We start from the raw sequence: 24169 nt of genomic DNA, 5'->3' as shown, positions 1-24169 counted from the left end.
TCTCTCAATGAAAGGGACAGCAATTGCGAATGTGAAATCCAGCAAGATATTGCAGTATAACCAAAGAATCTTCAAGTCAGACTACATTTTTGCTAACATCAACAGCTGTAGAAACACATTCTTCTGAAAATTCTCATTTTCCTCCAGGGGTGGAGTTGCCCAAAGAGTTTCAGGCTAACATCTAAATGGGCACAGCTCCAAAACCATGTGATACCACAAAACATAGCCTTCCTTTAAAACAACTTTTATACTCTCTAACTTGGAAAAGATGAGAGGGACGAAGCCCTCATCATTTGCTCTATTTACGAAATAATCAGGACAAAACTTGAGGGGGGCGGTCATTACTAGCCAACTGTTTGAAGTGCACTGTTGCTCATGGAGAATGCTTCTGTCAAGGAAAGAAACTTAAAAGAAGCACCCCGGAAGTTAAGAGGGCTGTGGCATACCAAAGTTATTCTGAGTTACAGACAAGGAGGCCAGCAAAGAAATGCTCAGAAATGCTCAAAATATCAGTAGGGCAAATACCTTCAGATTCAGGGAGATGTCTGTTGCTTACATGAAAATCTGTGATGTAATAACACCACCAGACAATAGGTCAAGTTATAAAGAAGCATGAGAGAGTGCCAGTGGGAAAATCAGAGCTGAATTACGGCAGAATCCCAACAGTTATACAATACTGTTGCATTCTTAAATTATGTGACTGAGGGTGGGAGCAGGAGGAGAGGAGGCCTATCAGACTGAATGTGGGAGGAGATCAAGTATATTAAAAAAATAAAATCTAGGAGAAACTCTGACATTCAATTATCTCTTGGGAATTACCACCTGCAGCCATTATCGATTTGACTTTTCTTCCCTTTGATCTTTCAGGGAGCAGAAGACATTTCTTTTAAAAGTATGTTATTCTTCTCTTTCAAGTAGCAGTTTATTTTACATGATCTCTTCACTTAAAAAACAAAAACAAAACCCATACTTAACAGAAAAACATGTCCTGTACCAGAAAATCTCTTTCCCTCAAACCCTTAGAAACAACATTTAACCAGAATAGGCCAGAGCCCAGCTTCTCTATACAGAGGCTCTTTCCCTTATCTTACAATGAAATGGTTACAACTGGTACAAATGAATGCTCGCAGTTGAGAAGATATTTAGTTTTAACACACACCACATATAGGTATCTACAAGTTTCTGGCAGTCATCACCTCCACCCCCTTGGTAATAACTCATGGATTTTTTTTTTTCTTTTTAAATGGTGTGCTCTTTGAGAACACATAATTAGCCAAGGTTAATAATGGCTATTTCTGAACGGCAAAATTATAGATGGCTTACATTTTAATCTTTATGTTTACCTGCATTTTTCACAAGTACATATTTTTATAAAAGTTATTTTTAAAATTTGCTAAGGGACAGGGTACAAAGTGTTAAATCAGATTTTCCTGATACTTCAAACAAAGATAACTGAATAGATGTTGTTCTAAATGATCACCAAAATCCAGCTGAAGGATCAAAGTATAGCAATAATGAATGCTGGGCCTTGGCCAGAATCTTTACAACCAACAGGCTCTGTGTACTTGCAGAGTGGGCGCTGATACGCTGGGTTTCTCCATAATACAACTGGGATATCATCAAACTTTAGAGATGATGCTAAATATTTCAGACAGAAATAGAGACATATGGCTTATCTGCATACACCATTTAGCAGAGCTTTCAGACTACAGAGGGGGCACATAACTCCATAGTAGACCAGACTTATTCTATTTAAATGATTTGAGAAGGAAATTAAAAAAAAAAAAAAAAAAAAGAGTGGGAAGTTTTCCTCAGGGATTAGCACTGATTCAGAAATTTGAGATTTAATTTCTACAAAATTAAAAGGGGAGAAGATATAAACAGGCACAGAATCCCTTCAGATAACTTTGTACCCATTAAGAACTTGGAATTCTTGACTGAGCCCTTACAGACATGCAAGTCTCTCATAAGAGATACTCATTAAGATGGAATAAATAATTTACTCAAAGTAATCTAGAAGCCATAAAGTGATGCTAAATTCCCACTTAAGGTGAACCTTACATGCCCCTCTGTTTAGGTGTCACCTAATGATCCAATTAGTACACAATATGCAAACTAAGGGTAGGAGGATGGGTGATTTGTGTTGGATTATAAAGCATGCTCTCTTGGGTTCTGATTGCCAAACAGATTAAGCGAAACGTTTACTGGATAATAATACTGTTCCTAGTGAACAGGCACTCTTTTTAAAAACCTAGCCTAAATCTATTAGTTACTGATAGAGAGGTCCTTGTGATTTGTATTAGAGAAAAACTCTTAACCAACTATAGAGTAAGGAATTTTATCAAGGGTATTCATTGAACATGAAATATTTTACCAATCAGTTTCTAAGAAATTCACTCTAAAATCTTTCCATTTAACGAAGCAGATGTGCTAACAATAACTGTATAAAATCTGAGCATCTATTTTTCAACAACCCCAAAATGAACACAACAACGTTGGATGAAGACCAGTTCCCTAGATTAACAGACAATCTAAACTCACATGCATGTGCACGTGATACCCAAAGACACAAAACAGTTGTTACACCTACAAAACATACAATTACACAGCAAGGGATGGCTTTGTTTTGCTTACTGTCAAAATATGCATTCCTCTAAGATGCCCATTCACACATACTTCAGTATGAGAATAAAGATTTTCCATATTTTAAACAGTCAATTCTCACACTACAAGTTAAAAATCTGGTATTTTGCTACTGACTAGATGAATTTGCGTGTCCTTTTCTCTTTAGAGCAGATACAGCAACATAAATACAGACTATACCATCAGAGAAAACTGAAGGAAAAAACTAATTAAAAGGCTTACTCTCTCTCTACTCTTTGTTTTTATCTCCATCTCTAAGTGATTTCTAAACATCTCTCGCCTTACAATGAATAAGATTATTTTTAAATTTTGCTATAAAATAAACTGAAACAAAATAAGAAAACTTCAGATTTTTTTTTTTAGAAAATTGAAACACTGCCCGCTTACTATTTAATGAACATACACAAAAAATGACTTTCGTCCACTTCACTGTCCAGTACCTATAAGGTCTCTGTTAACCCTTCATTTGAAAAAATAAAAGGATATCAGATTTCCATCCTAAAAGTGAAAGATACTGACAGCGGGAAGGAAGCAAAATAGACACAATTAAGCTACTAGGATTTCTGTGGACTCAGCTTTGTGAAGACAAGACTGAGGCCAGCAAGACAGCACCCTGATTTCCCTTTCTGAAAGGTCAGGGCGAGAGAATGAGTAGGAGGTAGCAGACCGGCAAGTTACTCCCACCCTCAAAAAAGAATGGGTATAAACCATAGCAGAATGTTCTAAAACTGACCTGCAAAATATGAATGGCTTACAAATGACAGAAAGTCTACTAATTTTCATTCTAACTAGGGAAGAAAATTATTTTCACAGAAAATATATATTATGTTTAGCCTTTATAATACATCCAACACAACAATTAAGTCTCCTTTTCTAATTCTCTCAGTCAGAATAAAGAGTAGAAAATATTTAGTAGCATTGTGGATAATTTGTGCCAGTGTAGATGATTCATGGATCGCTTTCCCAGACGAAATGGTTCTTTCAAGTCAACAAGGGTGCGGAGACCAAGACCTAATTACAGATATGACTCACTGTCTACAAGTTCCTCCAGTGGGCCACCCCTCACAAAGGCACCACTTCATTTCTAGGTATGAAAACAACGCAACTGTACAAATCATCTACATAAAAAAACAAATAAGACATCATTTCACAAGAAATAAAAATGGACTAGTAACAGTTACTGAGTCTTTTTATTTTTTCAAAAAAATCAGCTATCCTGAATTTAGTCTTTATCACTTCCATACATTTCTTTGTGCTTTTTTAGTACATATGAATGGTATGATTTTTGCATGCTTTTTAGTTCAAGTCAGAGCAGCAAACTTTTTTTGAAAAATTTTTCAAAAAAAGCAACTATTTTAAAACCACTAAAATATTTAAAACAAGAAAAAGATAAAACACATTAAGGGATTCTAGCTTAAATGTCTTGCATTCCTTGGGGTCTTTATTTGATCTGATGTCTAAAATGGCATATCACCTTGAACACTGGTTTACAAGTTGAAAGTATTAATGATTTATCAATGGAACAATATCCAGTTCCAAGGAGGCAGCATCCCACGAAAGAACAAAGGGTAACGTGAATGCTCCAACAGTAAGCGAATGAGTTTTTTGAATGCAGAAGTCAAATGACTCAAGATGTATTTCAGACAAAAATGACATAAAATGATATCCAGGTTCCAATGTTGAGGCACAAAAGAAATAAAAATAAAGCCAAGATTTCTGAGGAGGCACATAAGTGAACGAGGTATACTATACAGTTTCAAGGAGTCGGTGCCTCTCCTATAACTGCTGCCATCAGTAGAAGTAACAAACTGATAAATTAAGAAAGCATGGAAGTAAAATTTGTAGGCCTGATGGCTAATTATCACACTAGAGAAAAATGCAATGGTTTGGCTAAGTCTGACCAAAAGCATGCATTCTGTGCACAGGATGAAGCCTCTGAAATGCTCAGAGATGACATGGTTGGTCTAAAAGTGACTTGCCTATTTCAGCCCTTCACAGGTATGCAAAAGCAGGTACAAAAGATGAACTCCATAGCAGTCTAAGCACTGGAGGAAAGTGCTTTGTACCAGAGGATAAGATAAAAAGTAAGCTGACAGTATGCTGATTCAAACTCATTGACCACTTAAAATCTAAAATATTTTATAACAGATTTCTAGGACATGCAATGACAAACCTTTTGGCAAATGTCTAAGAATAATTGTGTAGCCTTTTTAGGTGATCTTGGATTTTTTCTAAAAACTCCTTTGTAATTTTATACAACAAATGTATATACATATAGTTTGCTATACTGACTTGAATTAAAAAGCATGCAAAAACCATACCATTCATATGTACTAAAAAAGCACAAAGAAATGTATGGGAGTGATAAAGACTAAATTCAGGATAGTGGTTCCATGGGGTAGGAAAGAAGGAACTGCTCTTAGGAAGGACTATACAGGGTTTTTGAGTGTTAAAGGAATTGGTAAAACTTAATTTCTCTAGTTTATATGGGGGAGGGTGCTTATGGATATTTATTATATTACTTATATAGTTTTTATATTTGAAATAGTCATAATAATTTTTGAGAAACAAAAGGAAACAAGGAATTCAAAGTTTGGATATAGATTTTAACAAGTCAGCACTAATAAACAAGTAGCTTACAATAAATCATATTCAAGTCATGCTATAAAAAAGTCATTAATCCAAGACCCTTTCAAGGGCTCATAATCCAAGACAGTTGATTAAAAGGCAAAAGATTCTCTGGGAAAAAAAGAGAGAGAGAGAATCTGCAAGTACTATATATTATCCTTGTGTCTTTAAATACTAAATCATTACCTGCTACCTGCTAAGAGTGGAGAGGAAGCCAGTCAACACCAACACTCGCTGGCAGTTTAATTTAATGTGATTATTTTGCCTTGCTTTGCAATTATTTCCACATTCCCCAAGGAGAAGCTAATGGATTACTACAAATAAAACAGAGATTAAATGAATCACTTAGGATGTTTTGGCTTCCAACTCAAACTGGCTTAAACAAAAAGAAAAGTCTTGGCTCAAATACTTAGATGTCCAGAGGAGAAGCAGGCTTCAGGGCTGGATTCCCCATGATTCTCAACGCTGTCCTCCACCCCGTGTGGCTTCCTGCTCTGGCTGGGAACCAGAAGACTGCACCCACACCAGACCTCACACCAGCACTTAACATCCAGCAGAAGAGAGGCAGCCTCTTCTTGCTGCTCTCTCTTAAGGCAGAGAAGACAGTGGCAAGAAGTGCCAGGCAAATCTGCTCTACAGTCTGACTGGCTAGAACACAGGATCATAGAACCATCCCTGAAACCACCCCTCTAGGAAGGTAATACTGAACACACTGACTGTTGAACCAGAGTTCCTCCATCAATCGCGGACAATGAAAGGATGGAACTGCCATTGATAAGAACACACAGAGAGGGGTCAGACTCTCAACCTCACGGCTGCCTCATAATGGGGATAGATAGATGGCTGGAAGGCATGATGTGACTAGGACCCTAATGTTCAATACAGGGAATAGCCTAAGCAATGCTGCGTCTATCAGCAGATGAAATAAATCCCTATTATAATATATCTACACATAAAGCTATGCATTCCAAAAGCAGATGTCTAAATGAATTGATCCTGTTTCAAAAAGTAGGTTTTAAAAAATTGTGTCTACATCTTAACTGCTCCAATCAGAAATTTAAAAGGCAGAATGCCAAAACTTTATTAAGCAGGCAGGTCATAGGAAATAAGCTCCAGGACTTACTACATCCTTCTGTCCTGACCACAGAAACTAGACAATAGTACCCATGTTAATAATGTATAACATGAGTAAAAGAAAAAAGAATTAAGTTACATAAGAAATTTCACTAAATAGAACATCTGTATAACTTTGACAAAGCACAAGTATTTTTCTTTTATGTAAAAGAGGCACCAGAATTATTAATGTAAGCAATTTCGCTTAAATTGGAAATTAGAGGAAACACCTGCAGTATTAAAATATCTTTAAGCATTTTCAAGTTAAGATCATCGGAATCGTCAAGGAGCTATAAATGTTATTTCTAAATTCTGAGATACTGGTATATAACCTGGTCTTTCCCAGAAAGTTTGGGTATTTATGTGACACCTGAGACTAAGATTTAGCACTCTGAAGCTATAAAAATCAGCATTATCCCATATAGCAACTGTTAAAAAAGCTGAAAAAGTGATCAGACGTTAACTAGAGATATGAAAGCAAATCTGGATAGGTCTAAGGAAAATCAGGACACAGGGTAAAGGATGATATGGACCATATTTTAAAACTTCAAATTCTGTGTGAGATCAAAGGGAAAGATGTTTATTTGGAGTAAAACTTCTATTTTGTGTAGCATATTACTTAATTTAATTGTATGGTCAGTTTAGTTGAACCCCATAAGAACATGGAATCTTGAATAGGGTATGGTTGGTTTGTCAAGGTTAGTGTGATGTCATGATATATCCCAGAACAATTTGGGCAGAGAACAAGAAAGTATTTCCAAAGTCCCCCTGGAGGACTGGGAAGAAAGGAGGAAATATTCAACTTCCCCATGTGGGGAATTTCTGATTTTCTCACAAGCAGTGGGGAAAACCAAATCAATAGGCTGAGCCCTTAATCTTGGGCCTTGCTCCTATGAAACTAATTCCTGCAAAGGAAAAGCCAAGCCTACTAATAATTATGCCTAAGAGTCACTCCCAAAGAACCTCTTTTGTTGCTCAGATGTGAACTCTCTCTAAGTCAACTCAGCAGGTGAACTCACTCCCCTCCCCACTCAGATTTAAATGAATATGTATCTCATTCACTATTTACATGGGACATTACACCCAGAGGCATAAATCATGTTAACATGCCTGGCAACATGGGACAGAACTCTGTGGATGAGCCAGGACCTGGCATTGTGGGATTGAGAAAGCCTTCTTAACTAGAAGGGGCAAGAGAGACATAAGACAAAATAAAGTTTCAGTGGCTGATAGATTTCAAACAAAGCTGAGAGGTTATCCTGGAGGTTATACATATGCATTATATAGATATCTGTTTTTAGTTTATGGTGGGAGGGAAGTACTGGAAACTGTTAAGCTATGTTCCAGTAGCCTTCATTCTTGAAAATGACTGTATAATGATATAACTTTTACAATATAACTGTGTGACTGTGAAGACCTTGTGTTTGATGTTCCTTTTATTCAATAAGGATAAATAAATTATGGGTGGGGAGTAAAGGGTAAATAATTGAGTAGATTGAAATACAAGGGGTCAATGAGAGGGACGGGATAAGGGGTATGGGATGTATGAGTTTTTTCTTTTCTCTTTTTATTTCATTTTCTGGTGTGATACAAATGTTCTAAAAATGATCATGGTGAGGAGTACATAACTGTGTGATAATACTGTGAGCCACTGATGGTAAACCATGTATGGACTGTATGTGTGTGAAAACTTCTCAACAAAAATATATTTTTTAAAATGCAAAGAAGGTTTAAAATAAATTTGATATAAAATTGCCTCTCTTTAACAGTTGAGAGTGGCGCTGCTGTGGTGCTATCATGGCGCTGCTGATTTTTCTATTCCAGCAGAGACATGGGGTCAGCAAACTGGTTTGGGAGAATGGAAACTTTTCTTAAAGTTGCATCCTCATGGCAAGAATAGCATTTTTAGTTAAAGTTTTTGTTGCAAGTAAATAAGAATTAAGATGCTTAAAAAAATAAAAAGATCAAACAAAACAGACCCCCCCCTTAAAAAGCCAGGTAATATGGTCCTGGACCAACAGCAATTCAGATGAGTAAGAAGCAATGCAGTGACTATCTATTTAATAAAATGCATTAGTTATGCAAGTTGCCTACTTCCTGCTACTTGGACTTAATTCTTGGGTATCAGAAGAGAACTTTCTCTCGAGACATGCTGCAGAATCACTTTGTATTGTGTGGTCTATGTCTTTCCTAACCCCCTCAAACCATGACCATTCATGGTGACCACTGGATCCATCACTTCATCAAACTGGATGTGACTGTCCCTTGTTGGACTGCCAGAATGTAGAAAGGTATAGTACTGTTCTGTTTTTTTTTTTTTAAATGTAATTGCATCTTGATAAGGATCATATATTATTCTAGTTTCATGTTTAATTTGAATTAAATATATTCTGTGGTTATAAATATATATATAAAAAACTATATACAGAGGAGAAATGGAGGGATATGGGAATAGGGAATATATATGCTACTGAAGCTAAGTTTGTATACTGGTGAATACAATGCTGCCAGAAAGCAATATGTCAGAAATGGAATGGCTTTTAAAAAGGGAATTTAATAAGCTACAAGATTACAATTCTACAGTCATAATTGTAATATTTACAATTTATGTAATATTTATTCTACAGTCATAAATATGTCCTAACTAAGGCATCAAGAGAAAGATACTTTGGCTCAAGAAAACACAATTTGGGAAGGCACATGGCTCACGTCTGCTGGTCCTTGTTTCTGGTTCCATTGCTTTCAGCTTCTGATGCCAGTGGTTTATTCTTTAAGCATCCGTGGACCTTCATTTAGCTCCTCCGAGACACAACTCTGGGTTCTGGCTTGCTTAGCACCTCATAGGAAGGCCCATGGTGACTGTTGGGCTATGCCCATGTCTAGCCATAAGTGTTTTGTCAGCACTCCAAGCATCTACAAACATCCATATCTCTGTCAGCTCTGAAGCAGCTGTTCGTGAAGCATCTGCACCAGCTCTCAGCTTTCTCCAAAATGTTTCCTCCTTTAAAGGACTCCTATCCTGAAAGGGGGGAGTCACATCTCCATCCAACCCAAAGGCCATAATCACAACTGGATATGCCACATCTTTGTGGAGATAATGTCATCAATAGTTTTCACCCTGCAATACTGAATAAGGATTAAAAGAAATGACTGGCCCCATAAGATTGTATCAGAAATAAAACATAGCTTTTGGGATACTTAATGGTTTCAAACAAGCACAGTTGGTATATTTTCAAATTCCTAGGTAACAGTCATAGGTTGTGTAATAAAAACCCCAGGGTAACCACAAAAAGTATTTAAAATATATGTAGAAACAGAAACGAGAAAGGGATTACAGAGATACATAAAAAGATAAACTACACAAAAAAGGTGGTTGCAGTAAAGGAAAACAGAGACAAAAAAGACATAGAAAAACCAGAGGACAAAATAACTAAAGTAAGTAATGGCTTTATATTAACAACACTAAATGTTAATGGCCTAAACTCCCCAATCAAAAGACAAAGACTGGTAGAATGGATAAAAAGGCAATATCCAAAGCTACAAATAGGTTGAAAGTGAAAGGATAAAAAAAGATTAATCTATGAAAACAGTAAAAAATCTGGGGTAGCTATACTACTATAAAAAAAGACTTCAAATTAGAGGTTGCTAAGAGATAAAGAAGGACAAAAGAAGAAATAGAAATCATAAATATTTTATGATTGTGCCTAACCACAATCATAAGAAGAAATAGAAATCATAAATATTTTATGATTGTGCCTAACCACAGTGCCCCAAAATACAAGAAGCATAAACTGGGAAAACTGAAGGGAGAAATAGACAACAAGACAATAATAGTTGGAGACTTCATTATACCATCCTCATCAACAGACAGAAAACCTAGATAGAAGATCACCTAGAAAAAACAGAGAAAGAACAGCAAATACAAAGCATCTCCTCTGACCAAAATGGAATGAAAGTGGAAATCAATAATAAGCAGAGAAGTAGGAAAATAAACAAATATATGGAAGTTAAATAAGTCACTCTTAAACCACCAGTGGGTCAAAGAAGAAATCATTTCAAGGGCAATCAGAAGATATCATGAGACAAATGAAAATGAGAATACAACATATCAAAACTTATACGATGAAGTGAAGGCAGGGCTTAGAGGGAAAATTATAGACTTACATGCTTACATTAAAGAAGAAGAAAGAGTTAGAATCAAAGACCTAACTGTACACCTGGAGGAATTAGAAAAAGTACAGCAAAATAAACCCACAACAAGCAGGAGGAAAGAAATAACGAAGATTAGAGCAGAAGTAAATGAAATTTAGAATAAAAAGCCAATAGAGAACACTAACAAAAGCCAAAAGCTGGTTGTTTGAGAAAATCAATAAAATTGACAAACCATTAGATGTACAGACAAAAGAAAAAAAGAAAAGGTGAAAATTAATAAAATCAGAAATGAAAGGGGAACATTACACTGACCCCAGAGAAAAGAAAAGGATCATAAAACGATACTTCTAACAACTATATGCAATCAAATTAGATAACCTAGATGAAATGGGCAAATTCCTAGAAACACATGAACAACCTGCACTGACTCTATAAGAAATAGAAGACCTCAACAAACTAGATACAAATAAGGAGACTGAATCAGTCGTACAAGTCTTCCAACAAAGAAAAGCTCAGAATCACATGAATCACTGGTAAATTCTACCAAATACTCCAAGAATAACAATCCTTTCCAAAACCTTTGAAAAACTGAAGAGAAGGGAACAATACTTAATTCATTCTATGAGCCCAACATTATCCTAATAACAACGCCAAATAAAGATACTACAAGAAAAGAAAATTGTATACCAAATTCTATTATGGATATGGATGCAATAATCCCCCCCAAAATACAAGCAAATCAAATCCAACAGCACATTAAAAGAACCACAGACCATGATCAAGGAGGACCCAGGTATGCGAGGATGATTCAATATAAGAAAATGAATTAACATAATAGACTATATGAATAACAAAGAAAAAAACATATGATATCTCAATTGATGCAGATAAGACATTTAACAAAAAATCAATCAAACTTTCTTGATAAAAATGCTTTGAAAAATAGGAAAAGGAAACTTCCTAAGCATGAATAAGAGTATATATGAAAACCCCACTGCTAACATCATACTCAAAGATGAAAGGCTGAATACTTTTCCTCTAAGATGTAGTATGAGACAGGAATGTGTACTGTCACCACTGTTAATAAAAATTGCACTGTAAGTTTTAGCCAGAGCAATGAGGCAAGAAAAAGAAATAAAAACATCCAAACTGGAAAGGAAGAAGTAAAATTTTACTATTTTCAGATGACATGATTCTATATATAGAAAGTCCTGACAAATCTACAACAAAGCCACTAGGGCTAATAAATGAATTTAGTAAAGTGGCATGATACAAAAATAAAATATTAAAATTAGTAGTGTTTCTACTAATTCTACTACTAACCAATGAGGAGCAATCTGAGGATAAATCAAGAAAAAAAATCCATTCAAAAACACAACCAGAAGAATAAAATATCTAAGAATTTTAACCAAGGTTGTAAAGGACGTCCACATGGAAAATTACAAATGCTTTCTGAAAGAAATAAAAGAAAATCTAAATAAATGAAGGACAATCCATGCTCATGGTGTGGATGACTAAATATTGGCAAGATGTCAGATCTACCCAAAATGATTTACCGATTCATTGCAAACCCAAATGAAAATTCCAATAGCCTATGTTGCAAAAATGGAGAAACCAATAATCATATTTACATGGAAGGGCAAGGAATCCCAAAGAGCCACGGCCATAATGAAAAACAAGAACAAAGTTGGAGGACTCAAGCTTCCTGATTTTAAAACTTATTACTAAGCTAAAATAGTTAAAACACATGGTACCAGAGTGCATTGGTGGTGCATGTTCACCTTTCATATGGGAGACCTGGGTTCAATTCCTGGACCATGCACACACACACACACACACACACATATACACAAAACACATGGTACTGGCACAGGGACAAATATATATACTAATGGAGATGAGCACAGAGTTCAGATATAGACCCTCATATCGACGACCCACTGATTTTTGACAAGGCTGCCAAGTCTGTTCAACTAGGAAAGAACTGTCTCTTCAGCAAATGGTGCTAGGGGAACTGGAAATCCATATGCAAAAGAACGAGGGACAACCCCTAACACACACCACAAACCACATACAAAAATTAACTTAAAATGTATCAAACACCTAAATACATGAACTAGGACTATGAACCTCCTAGAAGAAAACGTAAGGAAGCACCTTCAGGATTGTACGTTAGGAAATGGTTTCTTAGATTTCCACCCAAAGCACAATGAACAAAACAAAAACTAGGCAAATGAGACCTCATCAAAATCACTCTTCAAAGGACTTTACCATGACAGCCAACATAATAGGAGAAAACATTTGGAAACCATATATAATAAGAGATTAATATCCAGAATACATAAAGAAATCCTACAATTGAGTGATAAAAAAGTAACCAAACCACACTGAACTGAATGTCAAAGAACAGATAGAGAACAAAGCCACCCAGCAAGAAAACCCTAGGTAAGAGTGAAGACAACTTCCAGAATAAACAAATGAAGGAAATCAAATGCCTAGATGCCAGTACAAAATAATAAGTCATACTAGGAAAATCAAAGATATGGCCCAAAGGAACAAATGAACACTTCAAATGAGATACAGGAGTTGAAACAACTAATTCAGGATGTTTGAACAGACATGCAAAGTCTCATCAAAAATCATATCAACAAGTTGAGGGAGGATATAAAGGAGACATTCAGTGAAAATAAAGAACATGAAAGTGTGAAAAAAAATAACAGAACTTATGGTAATGAAAGGTAAAATAGAAGGGATGAAAAAAATAATGGAAACTTACAACAACAGATTTGAAGAGGTAAAAGAAAAGGTTAGTCAACTAGACGTCTGTACACCTGAAATCCAACACACAAAATAAAATAAAGAGACAAGATCGGAAAAATATGAGCAGGGTTCAGGGAATTGAATGACAACATGAAGTGCATGAGTACACATGTTATGTGTGTCCCAGAAGGAGAAGAGAAAGGAAAAGGAGGAAAAAGACTAATGGAGGAAACAATTGCTGAAACTTTCCCATTGCTTATGAAAGACATAAAATTACAGATCCAAGACATGCAGCATAGCCCAAACAGAATACATCCAAATAGAAATACTCTAAGACATTCACTAATTAGATTGTTAAATGTCAAAAGACAAAGAGAGAATTCTGAAAGCAGTAAAAGAAAAACAATCCATCATATACAAGGGAAGCTTGATACCACTATTTGTGGATTTCTCAGTAGAAATCAAGTAGGTGAGAAAGCAGTGGTATGATTATTTAAGATTATGAAAGAGAAAAACTACCAACCAAGAATTCTGTACCTAGAATATTTTACCCAAATTGATTTATAGCTCCAATGCAATATCAAGTAAAATTTCAAAAGCTTATTTTGTAGAAATAGAAAAACCAATACCCAAATTTATTTGTAAGGGTAGCGTGATCCAAATAGCTAAAAATACCTTGAGAAAGAAAAATGAAGTGGGAGGTCTCACACTACCTAATTTTAAATCGTATAACGTAGTTACCGTAGTCAAAACAGCGTGGTATTGGCATAAAGATAAATACACTGACCAGTGGAATAGAACTGAGTGTTCAGAAATGGACCCTCTCATCTATGGACAAAATGATCCTGGATAAGGGGGTTCAAGCCAACCCACCTGGGACAGAGCAGCCTCTTCAATAAACAGTGTTTGGAGAACTGGATATCCATATACAAAAGAATGAAAGAGGACCCATATCTCACACCCAATACAAAAATTAACTCAAAATGTATCAAAGTTCTAAAGAGTAGAGGTAAAGTCATAAAACTTTTAGAAGATGATGTAAGCAAATATCTTAAAAATCTTGTAATAGGAGGCAGTTTCCTAGACCTTATACCCAAAGCATGAAAAAAAAGGAAGAAAGAAAGAAAGAAAAAGATAAATGGGATATCCTCAAAATTAAACACTTCTGTGCATCAAGGAACTTTGTCAGGAAAGCAAAAAGGCAGTCTATGCAATGGGATACAATAGTTGGAAAGTACATATCAGATAAGGGTTTAATACCCAGAATATATAAAGAGATTCTACAATTCAACAACAAAAAGACAAGCAACCCAATTAAAAGATGGGCAAAAGACATGAACAGACACTTCTCAGAAGAGGAAATACAAATGGTTAAAAGGCACATGAAAAGATGATCAACTTCACTGGCTATTAGAGAAATGTAAATCAAAACCACAATGAGCTATCAACTCACACCCACTAGAATGGTCATTATCCAATAAATACATAAATAAATAAATAAAACAAGTGCTGGAGAGGATGTGGAGAAAGAGGTTCACTTATTCACTGTTGGTGGCAATGTGGAATGGTGCAACTGCTCTAGGAGGCAATTTAGCAGTTCCTCAGGAAGCTAAGTATAGAATTGCCATATGATCCCAGCAATCCCATTACTAGGTACATATTCAGAAGAACTGAAGGCAAGGACACAAACAGACATCTGCACGCTGATTTTTATAGAATGATTATTTACGACATCTAAAGATAGAAATATGTCCAAATGGCCATCATGGACAAATACCTAAACAAGCTATGTCATATACATACGATAGAATATTATGCAGCTGAAAAACGAAATAAAGTCATGAAACATGTAACAACATGGATGAACCTTGAGGATATTATGGGGAGTGAAATTAACTAGAAACAGTAGGACAAGTACTCTATGGTCTCAATAATATGAACTGTATGAATTAAGATTAATGAGTGAACTTTGAGAGCTGAAGTCAAGAACACAGGTTCTAACATTGCAAGGGCTTGAAAATGGATGGTACAGGAAAAGGTGTTTATCAATGCAAGCTAGGGTCTATAATCAACAGTAACAACTGTAATATGCTTCCACTGAATGTAACAAGGGCATTAGGCAAAAACTAAATGTCAAGAAGCTGGAGGGGAAGGCATGGGGAAGAGGTATGGATTATATGCAGAAGAAAAGGAAATTTCTTCATATAGATTATGGTCACAAAAGCATGCATATTTACTTATGTTAGATTGTATGACATGTGAATAAAGTTGTTCAAAAGTGAACAGAGAGAAACAAGTGCTAGAGAAAACGTGAATGAGATATAGTTACTCATGTTTGATTGGGAAGCATGGAGAGGTAAACCCATCTGGAGGGGAGTGTGGTGATTCCACAGTGGGCTAGGGGTGGGGTTTCCATGTGATCTTGCCACCTGGTTGCTAGGTATATGCCTGGAGGAGCTGCAAGTGGGGACAGGAATAGACATTTGAGCACTGGTGTTGATGGGGGCAGTGTTTGTGATTCCCAATGGCGTAGATAGCCTAAGGGTACGAAGACTAGGAATGGGAGTGGGAACTGTGGTGCTTGCATACAACAGACTACTGAGCAACTGCAATAAGGAAAGAAGCTTTGAGGCATGGAACTAGGTGAATGAACCTGAAGGACAGTATGTTAGATAAAATGTGAGAAACAAAAAGATAAATATTCACATGCCTCACTCATATGGATTAACTATGATATACAAACTCAAAGACTTGAAGTTGAGAGCATTGGTTATCAGGCTGGGGCTTATTGTAACTATTATTCTGAAATCCTATAGCCAGAAGCAATTCCTTCTAAAACAAGTCATTTTCAGGCAAACAAAGCTGCTAGAAGGAATGATGATACCTCACAAAAGAAGATGGGCAAATAAATGGTTAATAAAAAAATTAAAAGATGCTCAACTTCATTAGTCATCAGAAATATTTATATTAAAACCACAATGAGGTACCAACCATAATGACTTAAAATTAAAAAACATGTCAGTAAAGATATGGGACAAATGGGACTCCCTCATATCTTTGGTGGGAGTGTTAATCCCCTTTGAAAAACGGGCAGTATCTACTCAAGTTGACCATATGCATACTCTGTAACTCAACAATTCCATTTCCAAGTATACAGACAGCAGAGAAGGACACATATGTATGCCAAAAGACATAAGCAAGGATGTCAATAACAGTGCAATTCATAATTGTTAAAACCGGAAACAACCTCATTATGTAGTAGAATGGATACATAATTGGGGAATTCAACAAAATGGGATACTTCAGTGATAAAGGGAACAAAATGTTGCTACTTGCAGCAATAAAACTTAATCTTTGAGAGGAAGAAGTCACACACAGAAAATAGATACTGTCTAATTCCATTTGAATAAAGTTCAAGACCAGGCAAAACCAATCACTGGTGACAGAACTAGCACGGAGTCAGAAAAAGCCTCTAGAGTGTTAGACTGTTCCATTTCTTGATCAGGATGCTGGTCACGTACATGAATTCAAATTGTGATATTCACTGACGTCTCTACTAATGATCTCTGTACCGTTCTCTGTGTCATATTTCACTGTAACATTTATTTAAAAATAAGATGAATGATGAGCAAAAATATTGGCAGGAATATCACAGAAATGTTTCTGTGTTCTTCTCATTGTATCCTATCAGGGGGCACACAATTTTGATTTGTGTTATTTCTGGTGATATTAACTTTCATAACTTGAGTATGGTAGCGTCTGCCAGGCATCTCTCTCCATGGAAGAGAGAAGCTTTCTCAATCTTTTGTAATTATTAAGCAGTTCATAGGGAGGTACCTAGAAACTAAGAAAATATCCTGTTTGTCAAGTTTTGCACCATTTGTTCATTCATTCTTACACTTATATCATTCATTTATTCAGTGATTTATATAATCTGTTACTACTATTACTTATAAAAATTCATTACTACCATTATTTGAAGTCCAAGTGGTCCAGATTTGCTTGCAGAAATGCCTTCAAAATGGCTTCTGGGTCATTTTAACATGACCCAATCATTTTTGAGCATTTCCTACTCTCTGGCACAACAAGATGTTCCAGTATCATTTTGTACTTTCCCATGGTGAAATCAGTAATTTCTTCAAAGAACCCTGGTTCAGTTTTGGTATTTAGAAACCAAGATCTGGGTTTTGGATGTGTTTTTGCTATTGAGAGCTGCTGATCTCAGGCCTTCTCAGTGGACAAAACTAGGGAATATAACTGTACGTGTTCTCATATATACATACATAAATATGCGCACACACACACATTTACATCTACATCCACAGGATTTTTCAAGAAATTCAACAAGCTGATTATATAAAGTTTTTGCATAAAAAATCAAAAGCCCAAGACGAATCTAGATATTTCTTCAGAAGCTGACAGTGGTTAGGAAACTTGTACTTTATCTATACTGCCAACTTTAATACAGGAGGAACTACGGTTTAATGTGGAAAGGTTGGACTATTTAATAATGGTATTTGCACATATGTTCATTTATGAGGGGGAAAATTACATTGAATTTCTATTCCACTCCCTCTATAAAAAGCTATTCCAATTTAACTAAAGACAAATGTAAAAGGCAAAGCTACTATAAAACTTTTAACAAACAATAAAATCTACATGGCCTCAGAGTAGGCTAATAACATAAAAAAGGAAAACCATAAAGATAAAGAATAAATTAATTCCACATTATAATTAAAAATACTTATGTTCATTAACAGGCACTATAAAAATAAAAGAATAAACTATAGAATAGAAGAAAACATAACAAAAAAATAAGTATCCAGAATACATAACTTTTATAAATTTGTAGGAATGAAAAACAATCCAAAAGAAAAGTAGACAAAGGCTATTTTTTTAAATGAAATTCTAAGGTCCATAAATATATTAAATGTTGCTCAATTTCCTAAGTTCTTAAGGAACGCAAACAAAAACAACCTTTACACACTTACCAGCTTAACTAAATTTAAAGTCAGATAATGTCAGGTGTGTGACAAGGATGTGGAGCAATGAAAACGTTCAAACTTTCTTGTGGGGTGTTGTTCATACAATCACTTTGGAAAACAATCAAATATAGTGCAGTAGGTTGAATTATGTACCTAATCACTATGCCCTTTTACGCTGAACCCTGGTCCTATGGGTGTGAACTTATTATTCATAGGACCATTTGAAAATGTTATTTTTAATTAAGGTGTAGCCAACTGAACTAGCACAGTTCTTAATCCAGATGACTGCAGACCCTGTAGAGAGAACCCAGAAGTCAGAAAAGCGAGAAAGGAAAGGACATCACCATGGATAGGACACAGAAACACAAGCCAAGGAAAGCCATGGATGGCCAGTAGCCAGTGAAGGGATATTACACACTGCAGGAGAAATCAAGCCTTACCAATATCTTGATTTTGGACTTCTTTTAGCCTCAAAACTGTGTGCAATAAATTCCTGTTTTTAAGTCATAGCCAGTTTGTGGTATTTGAGATAGCAGCTCTGGTACACTAAGACACTGGGTATAACCTATCACCCTGCCATATCATTCCTGAGTTCAGGCTCACCGGGAGCTGAATCACCTGGGGATGTATACGAGAGGGTGCCTAGGGCGGGCCACAGTGGCTCAGCAGGCAAGAATGCTTGCCTACCTTGCCAGACGACCCGGGTTCAATTCCTGGTGCCTGCCCATGTTAAAAAAAAAAAAGAGGGTGCATAGCAGAACTATTCATAACCACAGAAAACTGCAAGCAACATAAATTCCAATAATAATAAACAGGAAAACAAAATGTACTGAGTGAAATAAAGCATAGTGAAATAATACAGCAAAATCAGTGAACTACAGTTACATGCGTCAGTGTGGAACAGTTAAAGGGGACAATGTCCCTGAACAGTTTTTAGAAATAAATTAGCAATACACTAAAAAAAAAAACATTATTTTTTTACTAGATTACAAACTCAGGGAAGGCTGGGCCAATACCACTTAATAGCCATTAATGCCTCCCCACAATTTTGTACTGGATGTTATGAATGTTTCCAAGACATGACAATTAAGTCCTCCAAGAGATAATAGCATAAGTCCTCACAGTCAAATACACTATTGGGCCCATGGCAAACATTAAATTTAAAAACAACAACAACAACAAAAACCTGTAGATCTTATTTGTTATTTTTAAAATGAGGGCACTTGAATTCCAAGAGTCCAATTAAAACACTCAAGAAGTATCACCCACCTTGGAGTTTTTCCAAAGGAAAACACATATTCAAAGAAAAGATAAAATAATCTATTTTTGCCATCTGCTACGGGACAGGTGAGATTGCTTCTCTTAGGCTTTTTACACTATATTGAAGGTTTATTATATATATACACACACACACATATTTGAATAGTATAAATTTGTACCAAAAAATAATGCAACTTTTCAAATTAATACAACTTGTGTTTAATAAACAAAAAACAGTCATATAAGCATAGCGTCCAGAGTTGCATCCATGAGATCTCTGATAGTAATCAGTACTAGTGACATCATCTGTGAAACCTACCTAGCAAGGGTAAGGTGAGGTGTACTTCAGACCCTAATAGGTTAGGGTTAGTTGTACTTCGGAGCCTAATAACCACCCAGCAAAGCAAAAGGCTCTTTATACCATTTAAGGTGAAAATATGTTAAATTAAAAAGATCATAAGCTACATACTTAAATTTGGCATGAAAAAAACAATCTATTTTTCTTGGTCTTAAGTGTTATATAATAGAGAGTGTTCAGAATTTAGAATATTATGGACCATATTTTATATGGGTGGGAGTACATACAAAATCTTTAAAACAGATGGTAAGTTACACAGAGGTATCAAGTAACAGTTCTAGCTGAATAAGCTCTAATTCATTTTGTTTGCTTTCTAACAGCACTATTTTAAAAAGAGCAATTCTAAAACCCAAAAAGGAGATTTTCATTTTAAGATGAGGTGACAATCTTTACTTATATAAGGAGCAAATATACAGGTTAACAGAAGAATGAACTACTATGGAATATACCAGGGATATGCTTCAGCAAGCCATTAATTTTCATTCTCAAGTGTATGTACTAAGCATATCAGTCTAATAGTCACTGAATTTATTAAGTCATAGTTTTGCTACACGAATTCTCATTCTTTCCTTCAGAGCATATTGAATAAATCAAAAGGCAATGTTTGCTTTTCTCTCTGCAGTAACAACTGTGCATTTGGCCTGAATTCTAAATAACCAGGTTCTTTAAGAAATTTTTGAAGCTCAGCCAATATACAGATCTTTTCCCTAAAAAGATCTGTACAAAGGATCAGCATGAAGGAAACAGTCTCAAATCTTAACTGTCAAATTTAACTACTCAAACTGGGAGAGGACAGCCTTCTCAGACAAGTTGGATAACCATGTACAGATCTTACCATCACCATCCAGGCTCTACTATCACTAAAAACAGAATTGTTTTAAGAACTTGAAGTAATTGGATTATTGATGACATTGGCATCAACAGTCTAAAACCTATTAATATAATGTTTAACCAGTCAAATAGTACGTTTCCACACTGCTTAAGCCTACAATAGTCAAGCGGGGTAATCAACCTTGAGTTTTAAAGAGTCTAAATTTTAGTCATACAAGGAAAGAGATACCTTAATTCAATCCTATTCCATTTAACTAGAACTCTTTGAGGGTTGACTGTTAAAGGTACTACATTGCAAAGCATCTTAAAGAAACAAATGCATTACTAGCCTCTCAAAATACCATACCTAGTGAGTGAAATACTCCCCAACTAATTAAGTGAGACTGACAAGTGCACAACAGTATCAGCATGAAAAAATGCTTGGGGAAGAACAGGGGTGCATTTGTTCTGATATGGGATCTGAGGAAGTGGGAGAAAGGCTGGAAGAGACCATCAGGCAAAGAAAACAGAAAATGCCACACCGGACCCAAGCTATCAAGGTAAGTACTTATCCATTCATCCAATCTTTTTAGCTAACAGTTTTTCAGGATTTACTAGATCCCAGGTAGTTCATCTTGACTGTCCCATCTAAGTGTTAACAACAATACGTGCAGATACTCTTATTAGTCACAATTCTCAGAAGGTATGGGGGAAGGGGTTAAAGACATAATTCATACATGAAAGCTAGGTGGTACTGGATCCCATATTTGAAACTAAGCCTTGATTTGAGCTGCTGAGCTCTTTCCTTAATAGTCCTTCCCAGGCAGAGAAACAGGGCAAAAACATTCCAAGGCAAGGAATCTTATGAGCAATGTAACAGATTTAGCAAAAGTAAATGGCCCATAATAGTGACAGACCCTTCCAATATGAAAAATTTAGAAGGCCCATAGCCCAAACACCTCTAAAGAGAGGGATGGAAAGATCAAAGGTGATGGTGGAGTTATACAGAGAAGATAGGATTTAAAAATGAGTATGAATGCTGAATCATTAAATTGATATCTCTTTTAGTCTCCAGTACTTCAGAGCAGCTAGAAGTAAAAACCTAAAATTGTGAAATTGTAACCCATGCCAAACTCTGAAATATGTTCTACAATTAACTGTGGTACTGTGCTTTGAAATTTATAGCTTTTTTGTATATATCTTATTTTTCAAACAAAAAAGAAGGAAAAAAAGTCGATTATGATGATAAAAAAATATTTAAGCCTTCTAGTTTCCTATATTCAGGAGCAGCTAGAAGGAAAATTCTGAGAGGAATGTATAGTAGTCCATGAAAAATTCTGGGATCTGTCCCGTGACTACTTATTGAAGAGTGCTTTTAAAACTATTGCTTTTTTATTTCTTTGCTTTGTATTTATGTTATACAATAAAAATGTTAAAAATTAAAAAAAAAAATAAATAGTATTTTAATAATTGAGAAGAGTTCCTGGGGAAACAGCATGAGCAGAAAGTTCAAATAGAAAAGCAAAACTTTATAAGGAGAAAAAATATCTGGTTCAATATTGCTGACAATATACAGATTAACATTTTCCCCTTCTATCACAACAAAATTTAATAAGAAATAGATAAATATAAATATTTTCAAAGAAGCACAGGGAAGCCCAGTATAAAAGACACAGCAGACCAAAGCAGTGAGAAATTCTATATACAGCATTTCAAGGAAATAGACAGGCTCACAGAAAGACCTGTAATCCCAACAAAGTAAAAGGATGCAACTCTCAATAAAATATCCTAGCAGAACCCAGAAAAAACTAAAAACTCACTTTCAGCAGATTCTGAGAGAAGAAGCAGGCCTGGAATAGTGAGCCAGGTAAGCAGAGAATATGAAACCTACACCAATTAGTCCCTCTCTCTGAGAGGCTGTGACATTAGCCCCTGAAGTAAAGGCAAGAGAAACTCCCACAGTGATCCTTAGAACTAGACAAGGTGGACAGTGATAAATTAATAGGGATTAATTTATGGTGTCCCTGCATTCAGAAGACAAGAAACCCACACACTGTGTGGGACAAGCCACCCTACCAACATAGCTTGCCCATTTCATGACTCCTGTAATCAGAGCCTGCAGGCACCACCAGGTGAAAAGAGTTTCTACAAGAACACTGAATTCAATCTTTTGGTTCTATAATCTACTACAAATAAATTCACTATTTGAACGACTGAGAAAATCACTATCTTTTTAGGGAAAATCAGTAGTATAGAAAGAAGCATCAAATTCAAGAATACCTAATGAACAAAGGTTAATATGGAAAACCAAAGAAAAAAAATTTTTTTGAAGTTTAATGAATTCTCTCAAGAAATTGAAAAGAACATACCATCCATAAAAAGAAAAGAGAAAATAATTCTTTTTGGTTAAAACAAATGATTGATAGGAAATAAATTATGAAGGGTGCATTAAGGTCAGAACATGGAGGTCCATGACTGGACTCTACACTCCAGATCCCATCCCCAGTGGACATACCCAATATGGGGGGAGAAGAGGTGCTTTATCCAATATTTACTCTCTGGGATCCCTTTGGCTTCTTCCTTTCTGCCTATAAACATGTCCATAAAAAGCCTTTGCTTGACCCAGATTCCTCTTCCAAAATAAAGGAGTAATGAATATGGTCATGTCAATGATAACTGGGAAGTTCCTTGCTTAAATAAATGGATGTGTGGGTTTACTATTACATGAACGAGTAGCAAAAGAGAAGAAGAGGAGTAAGGAGTAGTCAATGATAACATACAGAACTGAAAATGCCTTTATAGGAAGAAGTTACCAAAGGTGTAAACTAAACTTGATCCAGCAGCAGATTTTCTTTGGCCCACACGGCATCTAACAAAAATTCAACACAACCTTTAAAAACCAGGGTATTTAACATACAAATCCAGATTCACAGACTCTCTTAAAAAGCTAAAAGACCTGATCACCTTCGTCCTCATTCCTCAATGACAGCAGCAACTGAGCCAAACAGCCTCCCATCACCACTTCAGTGCTGTCTTCTTGACCTTGAGCCTATGTCATCTACTCACCTTGCTGTTGTACTTGCCCTAAGGCCTGCGTGTACTCATTTAGGTCACCAGTTTGGCTCCTGTAGGCATGCAAGTTTGCAAATCTGCTATAGGACAACATAGTCAAGAAAGAAGTAGAAAATATGGGTATCGGCTGGTAAGAAAAACAGGTTAGAGCTGTGGTTTAAAAAGGTTTAAGAGAGGTCAAAATAGAAGTAGGTTCAACTAATGCATTAAGGGCAATGGGACCGTTGATGTAATTTTAGGGTAAGTTCATAACTAAAGTCAATAAAGGAAAAGCATTAAATGAGTGACAGCAAAAAGTAAGGTTAACAAGTGAGAGGCTCAAGAAATATTTCAAATTTAAGTTACTGTGCTAGTGCACAGATTACAGCAAAACTTCATTCAGTTTTGA

The 24169-nt window shown here is 35.7% G+C and overlaps 1 protein-coding gene across 13 annotated transcripts in view; it reads right to left on the bottom strand.

Moving 5' to 3' along the window:
- Nucleotides 1-24169, bottom strand: part of SIPA1L1 (signal induced proliferation associated 1 like 1) — a 417008-nt gene that overhangs the window by 201955 nt on the left and 190884 nt on the right. The gene's annotated exons all lie outside the window — the stretch shown is intronic.

This window comes from Tamandua tetradactyla, chromosome 12 (assembly GCF_023851605.1).
Source record: "Tamandua tetradactyla isolate mTamTet1 chromosome 12, mTamTet1.pri, whole genome shotgun sequence".
Taxonomy (NCBI): Eukaryota; Metazoa; Chordata; class Mammalia; order Pilosa; family Myrmecophagidae; genus Tamandua; species Tamandua tetradactyla.
This window is presented reverse-complemented; position numbering and strand designations above follow the sequence as displayed.